Here is a 22,432-nt window from a genome sequence, read left to right on the forward strand (position 1 = left end):
GTAACAACAGACCAGGTAAGAGATAGGGTGGCCTGGACTAAAGTGTAGCCTTTGGACGTGGGGAAAAGCGTGTTTGGAATACACCTGGGAGGTAGAGTAAGCAGGATAGAGTAAGGGATTGAACGTGCAGGGGAAGGGACACATCAAGGATGACTCTAAGATTTTGAATCTGAGTAGCTGGTATCACGTATCAAGTTGTCAGCATGTATCAAGTTGTCAGCAGTGGGTTGGGGAGGATGGGTTTGAGAGGAAAAATGTTTTGGACCTGTCAAGTTTGTGGTGCCTGTTACATTTTCACCCAGGCAATGATGTCAAGTATGGAGTTAGACATTTGGGTCTTATGGTCTAAGGGTTGGAGTGATAAATGTGGGCATCTTCAGCATTAGTGTGCTGTTTACATCCAGGGGCAGGAACAGAGTCACACGGAGGAACACGTAAGAGTGGAGAAGGCTCAAGGCTGAGCTCTGAGGAGCCCCATATCTAGTCTAGGGGTTAGTTGGAAGAGGAAGAGCCAGCAAAGAGCTGGAGAAGAAGCAGCCAGAGAGATGCAAGGAAAACCAGCAAACCGCAGGCCGGGTAGACCAGGAAGCCAAGAACGGTGTATGAAAAGGAGGGAGTGGCAGATGACACTCAGTGTGTTTGGTTGGTCAGTAAGGAAGAAAGAGGAGTTCTTGGATTTGACAAGGTGGGGTCATTGATGATCTTGACAAGGACACTTGCAGTGAGCAGTGGGGGCAGAGTGGTGGCTGAACAGGGTATACTGAGAAAGAGGTGGGAGGGTGTAGATGGGGTTCATATATAGACGGTTCCCGGCTTACGAAGGCTTGACTTGTGATGGTTCAACTATATGATGATGTGAAAGAGATACACATTCCGTAAAAACTGTACTTCGAATTTTGAATTTTGAGCTTTTCCTGGGGCTAGCAACATGCAGTAAGATACTTTCCCGTGATGCTGGGCAGTGGCATTGAGCCTCAGCTCCCAGGCAGCCGTGCGATCAAGGGGGTAAACGACTGATACACTTACAACCATTCTCTTCCCATACAACCATTCTGTTTTCCACTTTCAGTACAGTAGTCAATAAATTACATGAGTTATTCAATACTTTATTATAAAATAGGCTTTGTGTTGGACGATTTTGCCCAAGTGTAGGCTGATGTAAGTGCTCTGAGCACATTTAAGGTAGGTCAGGCTAAGCTATGATGTTCGGTGGGTTAGGTGTATTAAATGCATTTCGACTTAGATATTTTCAACTTATGATGGGTTTATCAGGATGTAGCCCCATTGTAAGTCGAAAAAGACTTAAGTATTGTTTTCTTATGGGTGGGTGTTATTGAGGGATTGGGGGATTAGCTTTGCTCTCATATTATTTTGTATTGCCTTATTTTCCTAATTGCAACAATCTTCTATTAATGCTGTAATCTGAAAGGCTTACATTTTCATTGTTTAAAAAGTTTTTTTAGAAAAAATAATCCCCCATAGGTTAACTGAACATCTCTGACTTTTAACAGCTGTGGTTTATACTTCACACTCTCTTCCTCCTTCTCCAGACTACTTTTCAAATTTGTCATTTTCTTCCTGTAGAATAACTTGTATAGCTGTGCTAAAAAAGCAAATCAATCCAAAAAAATAGGTTTTAATTTTATAAGACATTTATAAATGGAGCCTTCCACAGCTTTCATGGCCGTGAGTTCAGGGAGAAGGTCTGAGAGAAGAGGAAATGGAGAACCATGTATATGCACACAGGCTTTTGAGAAGTCCAGTGGCATGTTACTAAGGTGGGAGAAACCAGATTGTTTTGGTGTGTCGATGGGTTGGTTCCAGAAGGAAGGGAACCACATAGTAGCCGAGTTCTTGAGAATGTGAGGGGATCTCAAGCCCTGGTGGAGGGACGTCTCCTCCACTCCACCAGGAGGGAAGGAAGAGAATGTGTGTGCGAGAGCGCCTGGGGGCCTCAGAGTGGCATCTCCAAGTACCGGCTCCCCACTTTCCTTCTGTGAAACTCCCTAGGCCCTGAATTCTCTGTCTTCTCACCTTTTTTTTTTTTTTTTTTTTTCCAAACAATTTTGAGTTTCAACTCAAAATCAAAAAGTAGTTTGGAAAAAAGAAAAAAAAAGGTCATGAAGAACCTAGGGGCAAGACGGGAATAAAGACACAGACCTACTAGAGAATGGACTTGAAGACACGGAGAGGGGGAAGGGTAACCTGGGACGAAGTGAGAGAGTGGCATGGACATATATACACTACCAAATGTAAAATAGCTAGCTAGTGGGAAGCAGCCGCGTAGCACAGGGAGATCAGCTCGGTGCTTTGTGACCACCTAGAAGGGAGGGATAGGAAGGGTGGAAGGGAGGGAGACGCAAGAGGGAAGAGATATGGGAACATATGTACATGTATAGCTGATTCACTTTGTTATAAAGCAGAAACTAACACACCATTGTAAAGCAGTTATACTCCAATAAAAACGTTAAAAAAAAACCTGTAGTTTTGAAATTTTGAAATACATACATTTTGTTATGTACTCAGTTTAGGAGTGGGAAGACTCAAATATCGAGTGTTAGGATTTTCTACTCACTACGAATGGGTTCCTTCCTAATTGCTCATTTCTATCAGTCAGGATAGGCTAGGCCATTAGGGTTAACAAGCACCTCTAAAATCTCAGGAAAGCTTGTATCTCATGCTGTCTGTGGGCCATCAGCCTGGGCTCCCTCCAGGCCCTGCCCAAGGAGCCTCTCCACCCAAGCATGGCCTGTCCCTGTGCTGCAGAGGGAAAGTGTATCACACACTTGCTGTGATGAATTCCTTTTCTGTACAAGTGTCACCTCCCAACCCAGCCACACATCGTTGGCCAACACCATGTCCTGGGGACAGACCAGCCTTGGAGTGGGCAGCCCTCCACGTGCCGGGAGGAGAGAGAACAGCACTGGGGGGCTCGCCCTGCGGACACCGCACACCCCTCCCCAGAGAGGGCCTCCGTGGAGTGTAGGGTTGCCTCTGCACCCAGCCTCCTCCTCTGACCACATCATCTAAAATTCTGTCACTACAAATCCATTCTGTTAGTTTTAAGCTTTCATTTTTCCAGGTATTTTCTTCAGAAATACAAACCGCTCTGGAAAACCTAGTGAATAGTCAACGTTTCTTTTTTCTCCAAGGACCTTTATTATTTTCTCTGGTGAACTCGAAGCTGTAGGAGAGTTTGTATCCTGAACGCAGTGTTTTTAAAGTAATGTTTATTTTCCTACTTTACTTAATAGAGAACACATAGAACTGCCGATCAGCTGCACAGCCCGAGCTGCTGATAACTGCAGTCTGATCTGTGCAGCCTCGTCTTACAGGTCTGCTTCCCATTGGGCTTCTCCACATTCTGCCCATAGCTCTCGGACCTCCATTACTCCTCTGTGGACCCATCTGGATCCAGGAGCTGGGATTGGGCCCACGGTTCTCGGATGCCACGGGTCTGCGAGAGGAGGGCAGGATGATGCTAGAGGCAGGGAAGCAGACCAGGGGCTTGCAGCCACTCGTGACCCCCCAGCTGCATCGCAGCCTAGCCGGCCGCTGGCCTGTCCGCATTCTCCTTAATTTTTCCATCCGTCCACTCCAGCCCCTCCTTGCCCCCTGCTTTTTGTCTTACCCCTCAGGCCTCCTCCCTCTCTCCCCAACCCCTCCAAGAGCTGGATCCCCTCCGTGGCTGCTCTGTCCTCCACGGCCACAGGGCTGGCCAACAGCAGGGCGAGTCTCTGGGAGATGAAACTGGCATGCTCTGCTTGACTGCCCCTAATGTGGCACTCTTCCATCAATGGGAGAATACACGTGTGATCTAGCCAGAGTCTTGCCTTGGGGTGATGTCGGTGAGTTACAGTCCTCTGTAGCCCACAGTATTGAGGGTTTGGGGCGATGTCAGCTTGGGTGAACGACTGATGTTGTTATTGATACAGTAGCGGGCAGGCTCCTGGCTGGGGTCAGTGTGAGCAGGTAGGGCAGCCAGTTCTGAGATGGGTGGTCAAAAGGCAGTGACTGTTTGCCGTTGTTTCATAGGCTAGTGTGGCTTCTTATTAAATAGCACATCCCTTATTTGACCAGCCTTGAGAAATGCCCACGGACCCGCACGGTCTGGCCCCTGCCCTCTCCCCCTCGTCCACTCAGCTACAGAGTGGCCGCCCCACTTTGTTTGCATGTACGCACTCACACTCCCCGCCCCCCAGCATCCCCTCCTCTCCCCACTCTGCCTGGAATGTCTGCCGCCCCCCTCGCCCACCCCTTCACTCACTCTCACTGCACGGATGAGAGACCCTGTCTCTCTCCATCCTGTGTGAGAGAGCAGCCCTCTGCATCCCAGTCCCACATCCAGCTTTATTGCTTCCCCACTGCACTTATCCCTAGCTGACATTATCTTCTCATCTGTTTATGTGTTCATTCCTCTTCCCTTTAGAGAGTGGTTTTTGCCCACCGCTATGTCCCCAGAGCCCAGAGTAGATACGTATAAATACTTAACAAATGAATGAGAGAGGCCACAATAGATGAAGCAGTGTTACATTGTCTAGTTATCATTGCCAGAAACCTATACAAATGGACCGTTTCCTTTCTGTAAAATTTCTGTGTCAGACCATCTCCCTCTGTTCTGATAATTGGTTCTGTCCATTCAAAACCAACAAATAATGTCAGAAAATGAATGTTTACCACCATTTGAACTGCTGTGAAATTTTCTGCGTGATCTAATCTTTAAGACTATTTTGGGTCGTGGGCTGACAAAAGTAGGAAATAGCACGACTTCTCCCTTTTAGAGCATCAAAGTAAATTTTTCTTTATATTTTCCTTGCACACATTTATTGTTGTTGTTACCTGCTTACAAATGTTTGCAAATCTTTTAGACAAGTTGAGCAATAAAAAAAGCAGTTCCACTAACATGTAAATTCAGTTGACCCATTCATTCCTTGTTGTGTGTTATGAGAGTCTGTGACCATTACTTTGGTTTTTTTTTATTACTTTTCCCAGATTTTGGAAATCTAACTGTTTTCGAAAGCAGCCTCTTATTTTCATGCATTCAGTTTCACTTTCCTTCTCACTTTTCAACATCTTTATTGATTTGTGTATATGGTTTTTTATAAGGTCTTTCCACACTGTGTTAGTCTATGTGAGGCCCCAGAAGACCCTGTGCCCAAGAGAGAAGCCAAAGGATGCCTAAGTCAGTTTTACTAATTAATACTGATTTAAATAAAATGGAATTTTCAAGTGAGGAATTCCAGTGAGTATCTAGGAATGACTGGGTGAAAAGATTGCTTAAGTAAATAAAAATAATTGTTTCACAAACATTTATTAAGCAACTACCTTGTATCTGGCAGTGCTGGGAACATAAGGGAGGATAGAGTTTACTAGGGAAATGGGGATATAATCAAAGATTTTTAGCAGTTTGCTTTCAGTTGATCACAGGTCTTACGGGACCCCAGAGGAAGAGGAGCATCTAAGACTGTTCCTGGGAAGAAGGGCTTCCTGGAAAGGAGCTCTGGGCAGACGGGGAAGGGCGCTGGAGGGAGGAGAGCTCCTATACAGCAGAGGTGTCCTCAGCACCACAGCTGGAGCCTAGTGGCAAGAGATGGGCCTGGAAAGGGAGACGGGTCCAAACCCTAAGGGTCTAGTGTACACCCAAACGGGGTGAGGTTTTTACCCTGTATACAGTGGGGAGCCCTTGAAAGGACCTGTGCCAGATATACATGGGGCATCTGCCAGGTACTCAGAGAATTAGGGTCAGGAGTCAGGCAGAGTCATGAGGAGTGGCAGGGGTGGTGGTGAATGAACCCATGGGCACAGCTTGAGCACCTCAGTGGTGTGCATAGAAGGGGCAAGAGGAACAAAGCCTCAAGGGAGCTTCAAGGTTTAAGGGACAGGAGGGTTGAAGAGGTGGGGAAGAGGAACCAGGAAAGCTTGCATCAGCGGGGGAGAAGTTCCAAGGACTTGGAACCTCTTGTTCCAAGAAATTCCATGGTCTTGCAGGGAAGTCACAGCGGCTGTGGGTTGGGCAGTGTTGGGATTGCCCGTGAGCATTTGGTGGTGAGAGCAGCCAGCCAAAGTCTGGCAGCAGTGGACTGAAAAGGCTGTGAGTGGAGCCTGTGAGCCTGGCCGCTTTAATGGAGTGAGGTGGGGGGGTCTCCTTACAGTCCTGGGCTTTGTGTGTTAATTCCTAGGCAGTAGAGGTATTACACAAAACTCGCTAAATAAAACCTTTGGAACTCAGCACGCTGGCTTTGTAGCCAGCTTTTCTGCACACACAGCCTTGATGCTTCATAAGCATCAGATGTTCTCCGTCCACCATCCTGAATGCCATCTATCATCACTACAGCACAATGTTCTTTTCTAGATCTTCCATGAACATGATTCGATTATTCATCTTAAGCTTTCATTTTTCTTAGAATTTGATCTTCACTGCCTTAACGCTGCCTTGATTACAGGTGATAATAAAAAGGTGTGTGTGTGTAATCAAAAGTATATTATTTCCACATTTTAAAACATTTTTAAATGAATAGACAAGATCGTCCGTCCATGATAGTGCGGGGGTAGACAAGGTAGTGGGAGGCATTTCGTAGCCATCAAAAAAAATTATATATGGTTTCATTGATGAGATTTTTGCTACTGTTATTCTACTGCACAAATATAAAACATTCACACAGCCAAGCTTAGAACAGAAAGCAAAGAAGAATCACAGTAGGATTTCTGAACTTTGTGATTTGCCTTCATCCCCCCCCCCCCCCCCGCCCCCCGTTCTCTTTTCCGCCCCCCGGTGAGTTGCCTCCCAGTAGCTGTTTGTGATGCTCCTCTAAGCCTCTGTTCTGTCCCTTCTAACGGACCATCTCTTTGCAGCCTGCCCTCGCCAGCAGGAGTCTACTTCTGGCCCCATGCGTCCCAGTGGGGGAGTGAAATGCACTGTGTGCTCATGAGCTTCCTAATGATTGTTTTTTTAAGCAACATGAAATCATCTATGGTGGGTTTCTTGTTTTGCCTCTTACTCACCTGAGGGGTCTGTTTTGATGGTTTGCATTTGTATTGTCTGAGAGACTCTAGGTAGAAGTAGATCAGAGGGTAATAGCAGCATTGGATGTGTCCAACAGAAACCCACATGAATGTCTTTGTGCCTCTGAATTTTACTTGCAAATTCACCTTTTCGGTATTCCAGTCATTCATTTTTCTACAACAAAATTATTTTGTGTGCATTTGCTTCTCGCAGTGTTTTGCTGCATCTCAGTTTCCCCTTGGAGGTACAAATGAAAAGTGGTACTTGGACAGTTGTGCCAGCTTCCTGGTTCGGAGGCTTTTGCCAATGCTGTCCTTGATTCGGGGCCACCCTTGGCTTTGTGCAGGTTATTCCATCCCCCACCCCACGGCTGCGAACTGCTTGATTGCAGAAACACCGCTCCCCTTTCTCCTCTTTTAACATCTGTCTCTCTTTAATAGTTCACACTCTTAAGAATGCATAACAGCCAGCCACAAATGGTTAAGCTGCAAAGTTCTCTTCTGTTCTGTTACTGAACAGTCTGGCTAGAGTTTCTCTTTTCAACATTGGTTATTTAATTTTTCTAGTGCAATAAAATAAATAAGTGGTCTGATGTAGGTTGTGAGTTAATGAGGATTTGAAATGGATTTCAAGCATTCTTTTTTTTTTTTTTTTTTTTTGCGGTACGCGGGCCTCTCACTGCTGTGGCCTCTCCCGTTGCGGAGCGCAGGCTCAGCGGCCATGGCTCACGGGCCCAGCCGCTCCGCGGCACGTGGGATCCTCCTGGCCTAGGGCACGAACCCCTGTCCCCTGCATCGGCAGGCGGACTCTCAACCACTGCGCCACCAGGGAAGCCCTTCGAGCGTTCTTATTGGGTGTTTATGATGCAGTTGCAATCTCATGAGTCAATTACCAGAACCAAACAGTGCAAGAGCCATAAAGCTCATCCACCGTGGCACTGCTAAATTAATAGATTAACAGCTACACACAGGAAAATGTCAGATGTTAAATATTTTTCATTAGTAATAAGTTGGAAGTTTGGGATCCCTTATCCATGCTTATACAGCCTCTTAGGTACCTCAACCAGAGTTAATTTATATTTTTTTTACTTTTCAGCTTACAAGCACTGTGTTGCCAGACTCTAGATGGCTGTGTTTGTATGGATTTAAAAAAATTTTATTCAATTTATTTAAACTAAAAACAAAATAGTTCACCCATTTCTCCCACCCCCCACCTCTGGCAGCCACCACTCTGTCCTCTGAATCTATGAGCTTAGTTTTTGTTTTTGTTTCGTTTTCTTAGATTCCGCATATAAGAGAGAGCATATGGTATGTGCCTTTCTCTGTCTGACTCAATCTCACTCAGCACAATGCCCTCCAGGTCCATCCACGTTGTGGCAAGTGGCAGGATTCATTCCTTTTTATGGCTGAGTAATATTCCTGTGTGTGTGTGTGTGTGTGTGTGTGTGTGTGTGTATCACAATTTTTTTGATCCATTTGTCTATTGATGGACACTTAGTTGTTTCCATATCTTGGCTATTTTAAATACTGCTGCAATAAACATAGGGGTACATATATCTTTTTAAATTAGTGTTTTCACTTTCTTCAGATAAATACCCAGAAGTGGAATGGCTAGATCATGTGGTGGTTCTATTTTTAATATCTTTTGAGGAACCTCCATCACCATTTTCCATAGTGGCTGCACCAATTTACACTCCCACCGACAGTGCACAAGAGTTTCCTTTTCTCCACATTCTTGCCAACACTTGTTACTTCATGTCTTTTTGATAATAGCCATTTTAACAGGTAAAGTGATATCTCATTGTTTTTTGTTTTATAAATTTATTTATTTATTTTTGGGTGTGTTGGGTCTTCGTTTCTGTGCGAGGGCTTTCCCTAGTTGTGGCGAGCGTGGGCTACTCTTCGTCGCAGTGCGCGGGCCTCTCACTGTTGCGGCCTCTCTTGTTGCGGAGCACAGGCTCCAGACGCGCAGGCTCAGTAGTTGTGGCTCACGGGCCTAGTTGCTCCGCGGCATGTGGGATCTTCCCAGACCAGGGCTCGAACCCGTGTCCCCTGCATTGGCAGGCAGATTCTCAACCACTGCGCCACCAGGGGAGCCCTGTCTCATTGTTTTGATTTTCATTTCCCTGGTGATTAATGGTGTTGAGCATCTTTTCATGTACCTGTTGGCCATCTGTATGTCTTCTCTGAAAAAATATCTATCCAGATCTTTTGCCCATTTTTTAATTGGATTATTTGGTCTTTGCTATTGAGTTGTATGAGTTCTTTATATATTTTGGAGAGTAGCCCCTTACCAGATGCATGATTTGCGATTATTTTCCCCTATTCAGTAGGTTGCCTTTTCACTTTATTGAAGGTTTCCTTTGCTCTGCAGAAGTTTTTTGGTTTGATGTAGTCCCACTTATTTATTTTTGCTTTTGTTCCTTTTGCTCTTGGTGTCAGATTCAAAAAATCATCAAGACCCATGTCAAGAAACTTACCATCTATGTTTTCTTCTAGGAGTCTTATGGTTTCAGGTGTTATGGTCAAGTCTTTAATCTATTTTGAGTTAATTCTGGTGTATAGTGTAAGATAGTGGTCCATTTTCATTTTTCTGCGTGTGGCTGTCCAGTTCTCCCAACACCATTTATTGAAGAGACTGTCCTTTCCCTATTGTATATTCTTGGTTCCTTTGTTGTAAATTAGTTGACCATATGAGCATGAGTTTATTTCCGGGTTCCCTATCCTGTTACACTGATCTATGTGTCTGTTTTCGTGCCAGTACCATAGTGTTTTGATTACTCTTGGTTTATAACATAGTTTGAAATCCGGACACATGATTGCCTCCAGCTTTGTTCTTTCACAAGGTTGCTTTGGCTGTTCAGGGTCTTTTGTGGATCCATACAAATTTTAGGATTTTTTTTTCTATTTCTGTGAAAAATACCATTGCAATTTTGATAAGGATTGCATTGAATCTCTATATTGCTTTGGGAAATATGGATATTTTAACAATATTAATTCTTCCAATCCATGAGCATGGGATGTCTTTCCATTTATTTGTGTCTTCTTCAATTTCTTTCATTAATGTCCTGTAGTTTTCAATATATAGGTCTTTCATCTCCTTGGTTAAATTTATTCCTATGTCTTGTATTCTTTTTGATGCAATTATAAGTGGGACTATTTTAATTTCTCTTTCTCATAGTTCATTATTAGTGTAAAGAAATGCAACCGATTTTTGCATACTGATTTTGTATCCTGCCACTTTACTGAACTTGTGGATTAGTTCTAACAATGTTTTGGTGGAGTCTTTAGGGTTTTTATATATATGATATCGTGTCTTCTGCAAATAGTGACAGTTTTACTTCTTCCTTTCCAATATGGATACTTACTCCTTTTTCTTGCCTAATTGCTCAGGCTAGGACTTGCAATACTGTGGTGAGTAATTAGTGGCAAGAGAGGATATCCTTGTCTTGTTCCTGACCTTAGAGAAGGGCTTTCAGCTTTTCCCCATTGAGTATGTTGTTAGCTCTAGGCTTATCGTATATAGCCTTTATTATGTTGAGGTATGTTCCCTCTATACCTGCTTTGTTGAGAGTTTTTATCATAAATACATGTTGAATTTTGTCAAGTGCTTTTTCTGCATAAGATTTTTAACCCTTCATTTTGTTAATGTGGTATATCACGTTGACTGATTTGTGGGTGTTGAACCATCCTTGCATCCCTAGAATAAATTCCAATTCAATATATTGTTGGATTTGGTTTGGTAATATTTTGTTGAGGATTTCTTTTAATGAACTGCCACTTAAAATACTTTTTCTTATGTTTGATTGAAGCATGGGGTCCAGTTTGAGCATTCACTTCTGCATTTGTCCAGCATTCATTTTCTAAGTGCCTACTGTCCTCTGGGCACTGTATTAGGTATAGATGTAAATTGATGCACGGCCCCAAGAGGGAGATGCATGATGGTGCAATAGTTGTGCCATTGAGGGTTCAAGAGGAGCCCCTGGGGGAGGGGCCAGAGGATTTGCTGATCCCTTGTTTACAGGGGCTAACAGCATGGATTCTGGAGTCAGACAGCCCAGGTTCAAATCCTGACTCTCACTTAAGAGATATATGTTTTGGACTAGTTACTTTTCTGTGTCAAAGTGACTTCCCTAAAAAATGGCAGTATTCATGGTATAAAGTGTGAATTAAAATGAGGGAATATTTATAACGCTCTTAGAGTAGTATTTGGTACATGGGAAAAACTATGTAAGTGTTTTAAACAAATCAAGTAAAATAAATACTGTATATTGTGACCAAAGTAAGGACTAAGGAAAACTCTATTGTGAAAAACATAGAAACTAACTGGCAGGCATTTTAATATTTGTTTTTAAATGTATGGAAACTTTAGTCGATAGTTAACTTATATAGGAATTTACTATTACTAGGTTCTGTCTCCAGAGCCTTGGATAACTTTTGTTCTCTGTATTTTCAGTTACTTTGACTTTTTCAGGTAAAAAAGAACTTTGTAACAATTAGGGAAGTTCCGAAATGAAATGACCTGCCATTTGTCTTGTTGTAAATTTCTTTCTCATTACTAGAAATATCCAAGCAAAGGTTGAACCTGCCTGAGATGTAGCTCTGGGGATGCCTGCATTGGGTAGGAGTAGATGGGGGTCAAACAAGTGCATTCCTAAGGGCCGATGATTTTTCTTTTCAGTCATACTTTATTCAGGCATGTGACATGGGAGCCAGGGTCTGGAGATGTGAAATGGCAGTTTCACTGGAGAAGGTAGTTGGGAAGGATTCACAGATGTTGAAGGCGGAGAGTAGAGTCTCAATTGCTGGTCTCAAACGTGGACTTCATTTTGTAGAAAATGGGGAGGCATTGCATGTTTTCAGTAGGGGAATGACCTAGATTAAAAGGAAGATGTTTTTTTTGATTGCGGGGAGATTAATCTGGTAACAAGTATCCAAAGATTGGAAGCAAGAGTCCTGTTAGGAGACAAGGCCACCATGTGGATAGGCAGGGCTAGATAAGATGACATGTGAGAGGCATCCAAGATGACTCTGAGCCTCAGGAACCGAGGCTGGCTGGTGTATAGGAATTTGTGGGATCGGAAAGAGAGTGTTTAATATGTAATTCTAACTCATTTATTCAGTCAACAAATAAATCCATACACAAATGTTTCCTGAATGCACACAGTGCAGGGCTCATAGTGACCTGAGGTTGGACTCGTCATGCTGTTTTCATGAAGAACAAAACAGACACACGTGCATTCCACGTGCAGCCTCAAAGCCCACTGTGGGGAGCCTCATTACGGGGCACTGTATGCATTCTTAGAGAGCACCTCAGAAACAATGCCTGTTAAGAAACAAAAACTGCTTTCTCTGAACCTCTGCATATAGTAAGTAGGTCCTTCACTTTTATGAAAATGTCTGATTGTGTGTTTGCCTTGACCACAAGGAAATCGGGGCAGTGGAACTGACGGTGGCTTTTATGTTTCACAATCAAGTCATAATTTATTCATCACAGCCCCTTATGTCTTTCTACCTTAAAATACATGAATACCTCTAAACTCTAAAAACTCATCAAAGTGCCATGTTCCACTTGTGTCTGTACCACTGGCTTTCTTTCCTCATGTTCAGAACCTTCCACTTTCTATTTCACTTCTTGCTGCACAGTTTGAGACCGGGAATAGGTTTATTATTCCAAAGAACAGATGGCTGAGCCTTTGAGAGCCAGTGCATTTCTGCAGAGACTATGCATATAGCACTTAGCACATCGTTGGTGCTCAAGAAATGTCCCAAAAATTAAAACAGATTTTTTAAATAGACCGACTTTGCTGTCATTGAGGTGCCCCACAGGAGTTTTTTAAATCTCCAGTGTTACAGAACTGTCCAGCCATCCTTTGGAAAGCAGACTAAAACAATCTGAAATAAACACTTCCCTTTATATTTTCTGCCCAAAGGTGACCCTTAAACTCTCCCCCACTCCTCCAAAGTTAAAAGTCTAGAAAAGAGATAGGGTTACAACCTTCCTTGTATGTGAAACAGGCTAGTATTTTTAACGTAAGCACAGCTCAGAAATGTGCAGCGCCTCCCGAAGTTCTTCGTATACTTGTTTTACGAGCTAATGGGGGCACAGAGGTTGCCTTCTGCCCAGTTCTGTGGGTGATGGAATGTCCTGTTCCTTGTTTGCATTGAGCACGGAATTTCTGAGCAGTTCTGCTCCTCGTCACATGTGTCTGCCATCCTTAGCACAGGCCACACAAGGGGCTCTGTCAAGTCTGATGGGAAGGGAAGCTCAGCGCCCTTTATGAACATTCTCCTTTCAACCCGTCAGGCTCTAAAATTAGGCAGGAGTCGCCCTCACCAGACATTCCTCTCTGCAAAGGGCTTGCCCTTACCATTTTTCTTCACCTTGCGTGGATGAGCACATCCCGTTACCCGTGATAACGAGAGTCCTGGCGTTTGCCTCAGAGAGCACCAAGTCTGAATCAGATTAACTGTGGGGCTGAAGATTGTTTGTTTGGGGAACTTAAATGGTCTCACATGTTCAAATGTGTTAGCAAAATTGATTTTATTACTAAATGTATTATTATCTCCAGAGAAGTAATCATTTCAGCAGAGAGAGCTGATCTTTTCATAACTGATGTCATTCTCTCGAAGGACAGTAATGTTCCCTTGGTTTGTTATGTTCACTTGCTCCTCTTTTTCCTTTAAAGGAAGATTTTTTTTTTTTTTTTGCGGTACACAGGCCTCTCACTGTTGTGGCCTCTCCCGTTGCGGAGCACAGGCTTCGGACGCGCAGGCTCAGCGGCCATGGCTCACGGGCCCAGCCGCTCCGCGGCATGTGGGATCTTCGCGGACGGGGGCACGAGCCCGTGTCCCCTGCATCGGCAGGCGGACTCTCAACCACTGCGCCACCAGGGAAGCCCATAAAGGAAGACGTTTTTATTTCATCTGTATGAAGCCAGGTTCACATGACAGCTGAACATGCATACAGATCAGCTGGACGTGCATACAGATATACAAGCATATCCAGAGAAAGACCACTTGATATTTGGTGATGCCTCGGCACAGTCACGCGGACGATAGGGATGGTCATTTTGGACTTACATAAACCTTTTCTCTCTTTTCCTCAAGAGTTTTTTAATTTAAAGGATGCAGATCAGGGATCGGTGAGCTCTTATCTGTCAGTCATTTGTTAGAATAATGGTCTTAAATGTGCAAAATTAGAAGCTGCTTTAAACTGATTACTTATCAAGTTGGGGTTAGTTTTTCTTATGATTCTCTCAAGCATTTTTTGTTTCATTTCTGAAGTGAATGGTGCCTTTTAAGAATACTATTGAAACTGAATTTTTTTAGTAGAATGGCATGGCAGGATATAGTGGGATTTTTATTATTCTTTTAATAATCTGTCCTCGAGGTGGAAACACTGATGACTGTTTAGAGAAGGATCATCTTTCTAAGCAGACCCATTCTGCTTTAAGAAATAATGATAAGTAATAACTCCTGTATCCGGAATATGGCTTTTGACATGCTTGAATGAGTCTCCTTTTCAAGAGGGTAACGAAAACAAAAAAGCGAAGAAGAAAGCGTAGTATCTTGGCCAGAATACTTGTGCCCTGGATGCCCTAGAGGCCAGTGATCATTGTCTTGGGGTGGGGGTGGGGAGAATATATTAAATCTATGTCAAAGTTTCTAACGTTTGCAAAATTTTGCATAATTACACCCAGTAAAGATGCTTACAAGGAAGTAACAGCTTGAAGTGAATCACTTTCTAATAGGGTAGAAAAAACTCTGGACCAGGGGCTTGGTGTTAATTTTATGTAAGCTAGCAGTGTTACCTGGCAGTTACCTTTATGGATCTTGGGTTTCTCGTTTCTAAAATAAGAGAGGGTGACCAGCTAGGTGAGGTCCCAGAGTGACATTCTCTCCTTGTATCTTTATTTTTATTTTTTGCGCATTGGGTCTTCATTGCTGCACACGGGCTTTCTCTAGTTGCAGCGAGCGGGGGCTATGCTGTTGCGGTTCGCAGGCTTCTCATTGCAGTGGCTTGTCTTCTTGCAGAGCATGGTCTCTAGGTGCGTGGGCTTCAGTATTTGCGGCACGTGGGCTCTGTAGTCGTGGCTCGCAGGCTCTAGAGCACATGCTCAGTAGTTGTGGCGCACGGGCTTAGTTGCTCCACGGCATGTGGGTTCTTCCCAGACCAGGACTCGAACCCATGTCCCCTGCATTGGCAGGCAGATTCTTAACCACTGGGCCACCAGGGAAATCCCTGAAACATTTTAAATACCCAGAATTTGGGATGATCATCTTGATTCCCCAGGGCTGAGAAAGAGCTGACACCAGCTTTCTTTCCCAGGTGGAACAGTCTCACAACTACTTGAAAATACCCATCTCTGTCCTCTCTGGAGATACAGCGTGGGCTTCCCAGAGGGTGTGCTTCCTGATCGCCTTGTTGTGCTGAATGTGGACTCACATTGTTATGCTGCTGTGAGAGTCTACAAAATGAAGTACCTAAGTTTTAAAGGGGAGGAACACGGAATTAAGGCAGGAAACATTCTAAAGTCAGTGTTTGATCAATCTCTGGTTGGCTTACTAATGTCTAGAACTAACTGAGGCTTTGAATCGCCGTTGTGATGTTTATTTTTCATCTGTGGTGTCCCTGATGAAGGTTCCATATCAAAACACGATAAAATAGTCCCTCTCATGTGGTCTCACGGGTGCTTCCAAAGACGCGCTGTCTTAAATTCTTCAGTGGTGCTTGTGTCGGTGAAGGTGGACAGGCGTGCCGGGGGAAAGACCTGGTGGTGACACTGGTGTCACAGGCTCCTGGTTGGACTGGACCTATCGCACGGACCGTTTGCTCTGCTGCTGACGGGAATGGGGTAGACGGGGCCCGTCAGCCTCACATGATGAGCTGTTGGACCTAGGTGACGGACAGACTTTTTCTGTTACTCAAGTGGGTGCCTGCTGGATCCCATGGGAGCACTTTGTTGTCATGTCGGTTAAGGGTCCCAATAAAGGCTTTGGCATCCCATCAAAGGTCTGTGCCTACAGTGGACACTCAAAATGAACGGATGTATATTGTCAGCTCGCTCTCAATTGGTCACAATTATGAGGGCGAAAAGTCTTTTTGCTTTTTAGCTTGAACCTGGGTGGTGGTGTAGCAATAAACTATTGAAAACAGCCCATGGGTTCAAGCTTCAGCAGTCGCCTCCTCATCAAGCAGTAACGGCTTCCGTATCATATAAATAGATAAAATATATTATGGTTGTTGTGTGTTACTAATAATAGTTTGAGGCGCCACTGCTCCTACCACCGCTTCACTTTAGCCAGTGAGAGGAGTCAGGGAGACCAGGTGGGTTTGAGGCTAGTGTGGCAGAGAGTCCTGAGCAGGGTCACCAGCACACATGCGCGAGGAGAGGCCTGAGAATTGAAGTGGCCGAGTGATGCCTGGGCGTGGGGTCCTTGGCACAAGATGTGACTCTGAGAGTTGGCAGTTGGGTGGCTGAGGAGAGAGTGAAGTCAGGGAGCCTGTACAAGGTACACCTAGAGCACGTTGGCTTGCAGATGTAGACGGGCCACCCACCGTGTGACATCACAGCCCTCAGAGTGGAGCAACCTGAGGGGCTTTCTAACCAGCCCCTCAACAGGGACCTGCAAATGTGGGCGTGAAGGTCCTTAGCACGGAGTAGTTTATTGGAACTCTCTGAGATGGCAAATGGGGCATTTGCAGAGAGAAAAGAGAAGACCAAGTATAGAAAACTGCAAAACAGTAGCATTTGGCAGCAGGAAGAAGAGCTAGTAATGGATCAATTAGGAAGGTTGAAAGAGAATTAGAGAAATACTGCACCCAGGAAGCCAAAGAAGCAGCTGCGAGATGGGGATCGAAACAGATGAGGCCTGGGAAGAAACCAATTCAAAAATGGCATTTCTGAAAAATGGGAAAAAGAATTATTCTTTAGTAAATGGTGTATAATAGTTGGCTATTTGGGGAAAAGTAGTTAGATACCAGATCATATGTAAAAAGAAACTTCATTTGGATAACCATAAATGTAAAAATTCAAAATGAAAATATAGACAAATATTTTTACAACTTGGGGTGAGGGAGTCCTATCTGTATACGTGCTATGTAAATATATTCAAGATACCACAAAAGAAAGTTTAAAAACAGGCTGGGAGGCAATACAAACAAAATACATGACAGAAAGAAAGGTAAGTGTCCTTAATGTAAGAAGCGTTTCTGTTAACTAATCAGAAAGGTAAAACACACTGAAAGCGTGGGCACACTTTGTTTTCTGAGGAAGAGATATAAAATGACCAATTAACAGATGAAAATCTTGGCTAATTTAAAAACTGAGTCTTAAAACTGGTGAGGTGGTAATGTTTGCCTATGACACTGGCAGAAATTAAAATCCATCTTAATACCCACTGCTAATAAGAAACTGACACTGAGGTAATACTGTCATTAGGAGCTTAAGTTGATACACCATTTTTAGAGAATTATTTGTCAGAATCTATTGAATTTTTTTATTGGAGTATAGTTGATTTACAGTGTTACATTACTTTCTGCTGTGTAGCACAGTGAATCAGTTATACATATAACCACTCTTTTTTAGACTTTCCCATATGTCATTACATAGTATTGAGTGGTTCCCTGTGCTAGACACTAGGTCCTTATTCATTATCTATTTTATATATAGTAGTGTGTATAGGTCATTCCCAATCTCCCAATTCATCCCTCCTCCCTGTTCCCCCCCCCCGTAACCATAAGATTGTTTTCTACATCTGTAACTCTACTTTTATTTATAAATAAGTTCATTTGTACCGTTTTTTTAGATTTCACATATAAGCAATAGCATGACATTTGTCCTTCTCTGTCTGCTTTCACTCAGTGTGACAATCTCTTGGTCCATCCGTGTTGCTGCAGATGGCATTATTTCATTCGTTTTTATGGCTGAGTAGTATTCTATTGTATATATGTGGCACATCTTCTTTATCCATTCCTCTGTCGATGGGCACTTAAGTTGCTTCCATGTCCTAGCTATTGTAAATAGTGTTGCAGTGAATTCTGGGGTGCACGTATCTTTTCGAATTATGGTTTTCTCCAGATATATGCCCAGGAGTGGGATTACTGGGTCATATGGTAGCTCTGTTTTTAGTTTTTTAAGGAACCTCCATACTGTTCTCCATGATGGTTGTACCAATTTACATTCCTACCAATGAGGTGGATACCTCATTGTAGTTTTGATTTGCATTTCTCTAATAATTAGTGATGTTGAGCATCTTTTCATGTGCTTTTTGGCCATCTGTACAGTACGGACCATCCACGTGGGTCTTACTCTGTCTTGCCTGCCACAGACTGCTTCCTGCACTCCTCCGAATCCCAGAAGCTCCCTCTCTGTCCCAGCTGATCCCCCTGCCACCGGGGAGGGGGCTTCCCTGAGTGCAGGAACCTTTCCTCTCCTATAGTTCCCTCCCGCCAGGGGTGCAGGTCACATCCCGTTTCCTCTTTTTTTTCTTTCATCCTACCCAGTTGTGTGGGGATTTTTCTTGTCCTTTTAGGTGTCTGAGGTCCTCTGCTAGTGTTCAGCAGGTGCTCTGTGAGAATCGTTTCATTTGTAGATGTGTTCTTGATGTACTTGTGGGGAGAGGTGAACTCCACATCCTCCTATTCTGCCATCTTGGCTCTAACGCCTCTGTTGAATTTTTAAATGCACATACACTTTGATTTAGCAATCTCATGTCTAAGAACATATCCTACAGAAATCATGGCATGAGTATATAAGATTTGTGTAAAAGGGATTTATTCCATCAGTCATTGTTGATAACAGAAAAAGAGTAGTCTGAATAGCCTTTGGTGAGCAAATAGTTAAGTTTGTGTACTTTCGGGCTTCCCTGGTGGCGCAGTGGTTGAGAGTCCGCCTGCCGATGCAGGGGACATGGGTTCGTGCCCCGGTCCGGAAGGATCCCACGTGCCGCAGAGCGGCTGGGCCCGTGAGCCATGGCCGCTGGGCCTGCGCATCCGGAGCCTGTGCTCCACGGCGGGAGAGGCCACAACAGTGAGAGGCCCGCGTACCGCAAAAAAAAAAAAAAAAAAGTTTGTGTACTTTCATACGATGAAGTATGAGGCAGCCACTTTGTTAAATGAGGTAAATCTGGGTATCTTTACCTGGAAGGAATTCCACATTAAGTAGCTGAGTGGGGAGAAGCCGACTAAGTTTTATCCCAATATTGGCCTGATTCTGTGTATTGCCTTTTAATAATAACCTGTGTATGTGAATACGTGTAAACAGATGTGTCTCTATAAGCATGCGGAAAAGTTTGGAAGGATCTATACCACCAGGGTAGAGGTAGGGATGGAGGGGCAAAGACAAGAAAATTCATCACTGCCCTTTGAAAGGGCAGTGGTGAGGATAGGACTGAACGAGGCAGGCAAGTGTGAGCTCTGGGTGTAGGTAACTGTGGATATGTTTGATCGGGAAGGAAGCAGGAGGTGGAAATTTAGTTTGAGGGACAGGCGTGGCGGTACAAAAGATTTGGGGCGTTGTTGTTGTTATGTAGGATAGGAGAAATTTGAGTCTGTTTGTACGCCAAGGAAAGGGAGACAATACAAAAAGAAAAAGTTTGTGGTAATCAGAAGAGTGTGGTAGTAGTGGACTTAGTAAGAAATGAATGATCCTTCTTTCTCTGGGGTTCAGAGGGCGAGTGAAGTTGGCAGAAGGCTTTTCCAGAACTCCAAGCAGGTGACCCCCATGAAGATAGGAAAGGCCAGATACAAAGAGTAGGGGATGCAGGTGGGTGGTGTTGGGAATGGAAGAAAATGGAAAACAATGGAAACAGCTAGGAGATGTGCTAAATCTGAAGGTTTGGTCATCCACCTCCTACTTGTGGGATCGGAATTTCTGGGAATGAAGCCTAGGAAACTGCATCGTTAACATGTTTATCACAGATGCTTAGGCCCAACCCATAAGGTTCAAGAAGCACTCGTGTAGACGATGAAGTGGAGCTTTTTGGTTTGGCCAGGTTTGGGAAGCAAGTGGAAAGAACGGGTGTGCTGACCTTTCTTCCTTACCAGGCAATCTAGAAAGAAACTTACCCACAAGCCTCTCAAAGAAAAGTCTTGAAGAAGTGGCTTCAAGAGGAAATCAGTTTCAGCAAAGTCAAAGGAATGGAAAGAGCATAGTGGGAACTAGCTGGGCTGTTCTTAATGTCTGTTTCCAAACTGTCCACATGGATTCCTTCCATAGGTATCAAAAGACCCAGGAGTCAGTCTGCCCTGCTGTTGCGGGCAGGTTAAGGTTTATTGCCATCAGTTGCCACTCGATCGATGGAAGTGGCGTAAACACGGCTCTGTGCGTATATATGGAGATTTGATAAAGTCTTTATATATGTTACGTGTGTATGTTTATTTTCAAGTCTGAAATAGCCTTCTTTTAAGGAGTTGTCCTGAAGATGATCCTATTGTAGTCATGCTCACAGTGCCCTTTCACTGCCGGACAGCGTTCACGGTGTTGTTATTTTAACATCTCAACTGTACCAACTTAAAACTTGGGTATATTTTTGCAGCTATGGGCATAAGGGGGCCTTTGTGCTTTTTTGACTGTATTCCACAAGGATACCTCTCTGTCCTGGAGCCAGATGGGAGCATTGCAGACCGAGGTGCAGGCACTGGAAATCCTACAGGTGGTGGTAGCAAGCAAAGCAGTGCCAGAGGAGGAAGCCACGTTGCCCCGAAGCAAGAAGACAGAGCACTTTGCAAACAGAAGGCTCTGAGGGTCAGCTTAGTAGGGACAGAAGTGCACCAGTCCAGCTGACCGGGTGAAGAGTAGGACGCAGAAGGGGAGTTGCCTGAGGAGGGCTCAGCCGGGCTGGAGAGGGATTAGGTGCCGGGGCTGGGATTTGAGGATAGGTGGGAAGTCGGGAGGTGGCGGAGGGGGGGGACGCTATTTTTTAAGCAGATGATTCAGTTAGGGCAGAATCGTGTGAGACAGTTTGCTCCCCTGCCCAGCCGCCCCTACGCTGTCTCCTCTGTGGTTAGAACGCGCCTACCTGAGGGCCTGGGTTTTAGCTCATTAGCCCCAGCCGTCGCCTGTACCTCTTACTCTGCATTTGCTTGTACCGCCCGCACAGTTACTCTCTATTAGTGGCTCCTAACCGGCACTAAATAACTTTAACTAATTTACCCTGTCTCCTCTGATAACTTTGAACTCTGCCATGTATTCTCCATAATTCCTAAACAGCCAACTTTACATGTATCTCAGTATTTCTCTCCAAGTCAGAAGCAAATGCTTGTTATACTGTTCCTTGGGAGGTTTCAAAAAACGACCAGACTCGCAGGCATTAATGATGGCCATGTAGTGCCTTTCTCCAAATCTGCCTCGCCTCCCCACTCTCCCCTGCCCGCCCCCCACTGTTGATTCCCAAGGACTCTGTGGACACTTTCCACGATAGAACTGCTACCTTAAAAAGCTTTGGATAGAATATGGCTCCGAGTCACACTACCTGGAGAGGTTTATGTCCCTGACTGACGTGTGAGGTCAGCAAGACATTTCTAAGCTGGGGCACTTTCCAGGTGTCATTTGGGATAAAGATACCACGTTTGGGGCTTCCCTGGTGGCGCAGTGGTTGAGAGTCCGCCTGCCGATGCAGGGGACACGGGTTCGTGCCCCGGTCCGGGAAGATCCCACATGCCGCGGAGCGGCTAGGCCTGTGAACCATGGCTGCTGAGCCTGTGCGTCCGGAGCCTGTGCTCCGCAATGGGAGCGGCCACAACAGTGAGAGGCCCGCGTACCACAAAAAAAAAAAAAAAAAAAAAGATACCACGTTTGACCAGAGAAAGCTATTTACAGATTGTCTGGAAGAAGCCATTATCAGCTTTGGGTGACTTGGTGCTTATTCTGTGGCTTACCGTTTGAATAACATTTCATGTTCTCTTTCTAATCCTTTTTCTCTTATTCCTTTTATCCAAAAAGTAATGAATCTAGAAATGTGAACTGAACTTACCAGATTCAGGAAGGTTTGATGAGCCTTAATTATCAATCCTGGAGAAAATGTCTTTGTTTAATCAGAAACAATAGGATTTCTATGTTACTCCTTATCTACTCTCTAAAGCTAAGATACGTTTTGTTGTTGCTAACATTTAATTAATAGTTGAACCTAGGAAAATGAAGAGGGATTGAGTGTCTTTACATTTAGAGAGGAAGTTGAATATGAAATGCCTTTCCTAGAAAAAGTCTTCCTAGATTGGATTGTTTGGCAGAAGAGCCAGATCTGAGTTTCCGCTGCTGGGAGGGGTGCTCGGGAGCAGAGAACTGAATGCCTGTTCTCTTATATGGGCCTCGTGGAGACCCTAAGAGGTGGGCACGGTGGCCACATTTTAGGGATAAAGAACTAAAGCTGAGGGGCTTCCCTGGTGGCGCAGTGGTTGAGAGTCCGCCTGCCGATGCAGGGGACA

At 44.4% G+C, this 22,432-nt stretch overlaps 1 protein-coding gene across 1 annotated transcript in view; it reads left to right on the top strand.

Annotated features, from left to right (window-relative positions):
* PREP (prolyl endopeptidase) overlaps positions 1-22,432 on the top strand; it is a 138,891-nt gene that overhangs the window by 95,826 nt on the left and 20,633 nt on the right. The window lies entirely within an intron of this gene.

This window comes from Phocoena sinus, chromosome 12, assembly GCF_008692025.1.
Source record: "Phocoena sinus isolate mPhoSin1 chromosome 12, mPhoSin1.pri, whole genome shotgun sequence".
NCBI lineage: Eukaryota > Metazoa > Chordata > Mammalia > Artiodactyla > Phocoenidae > Phocoena > Phocoena sinus.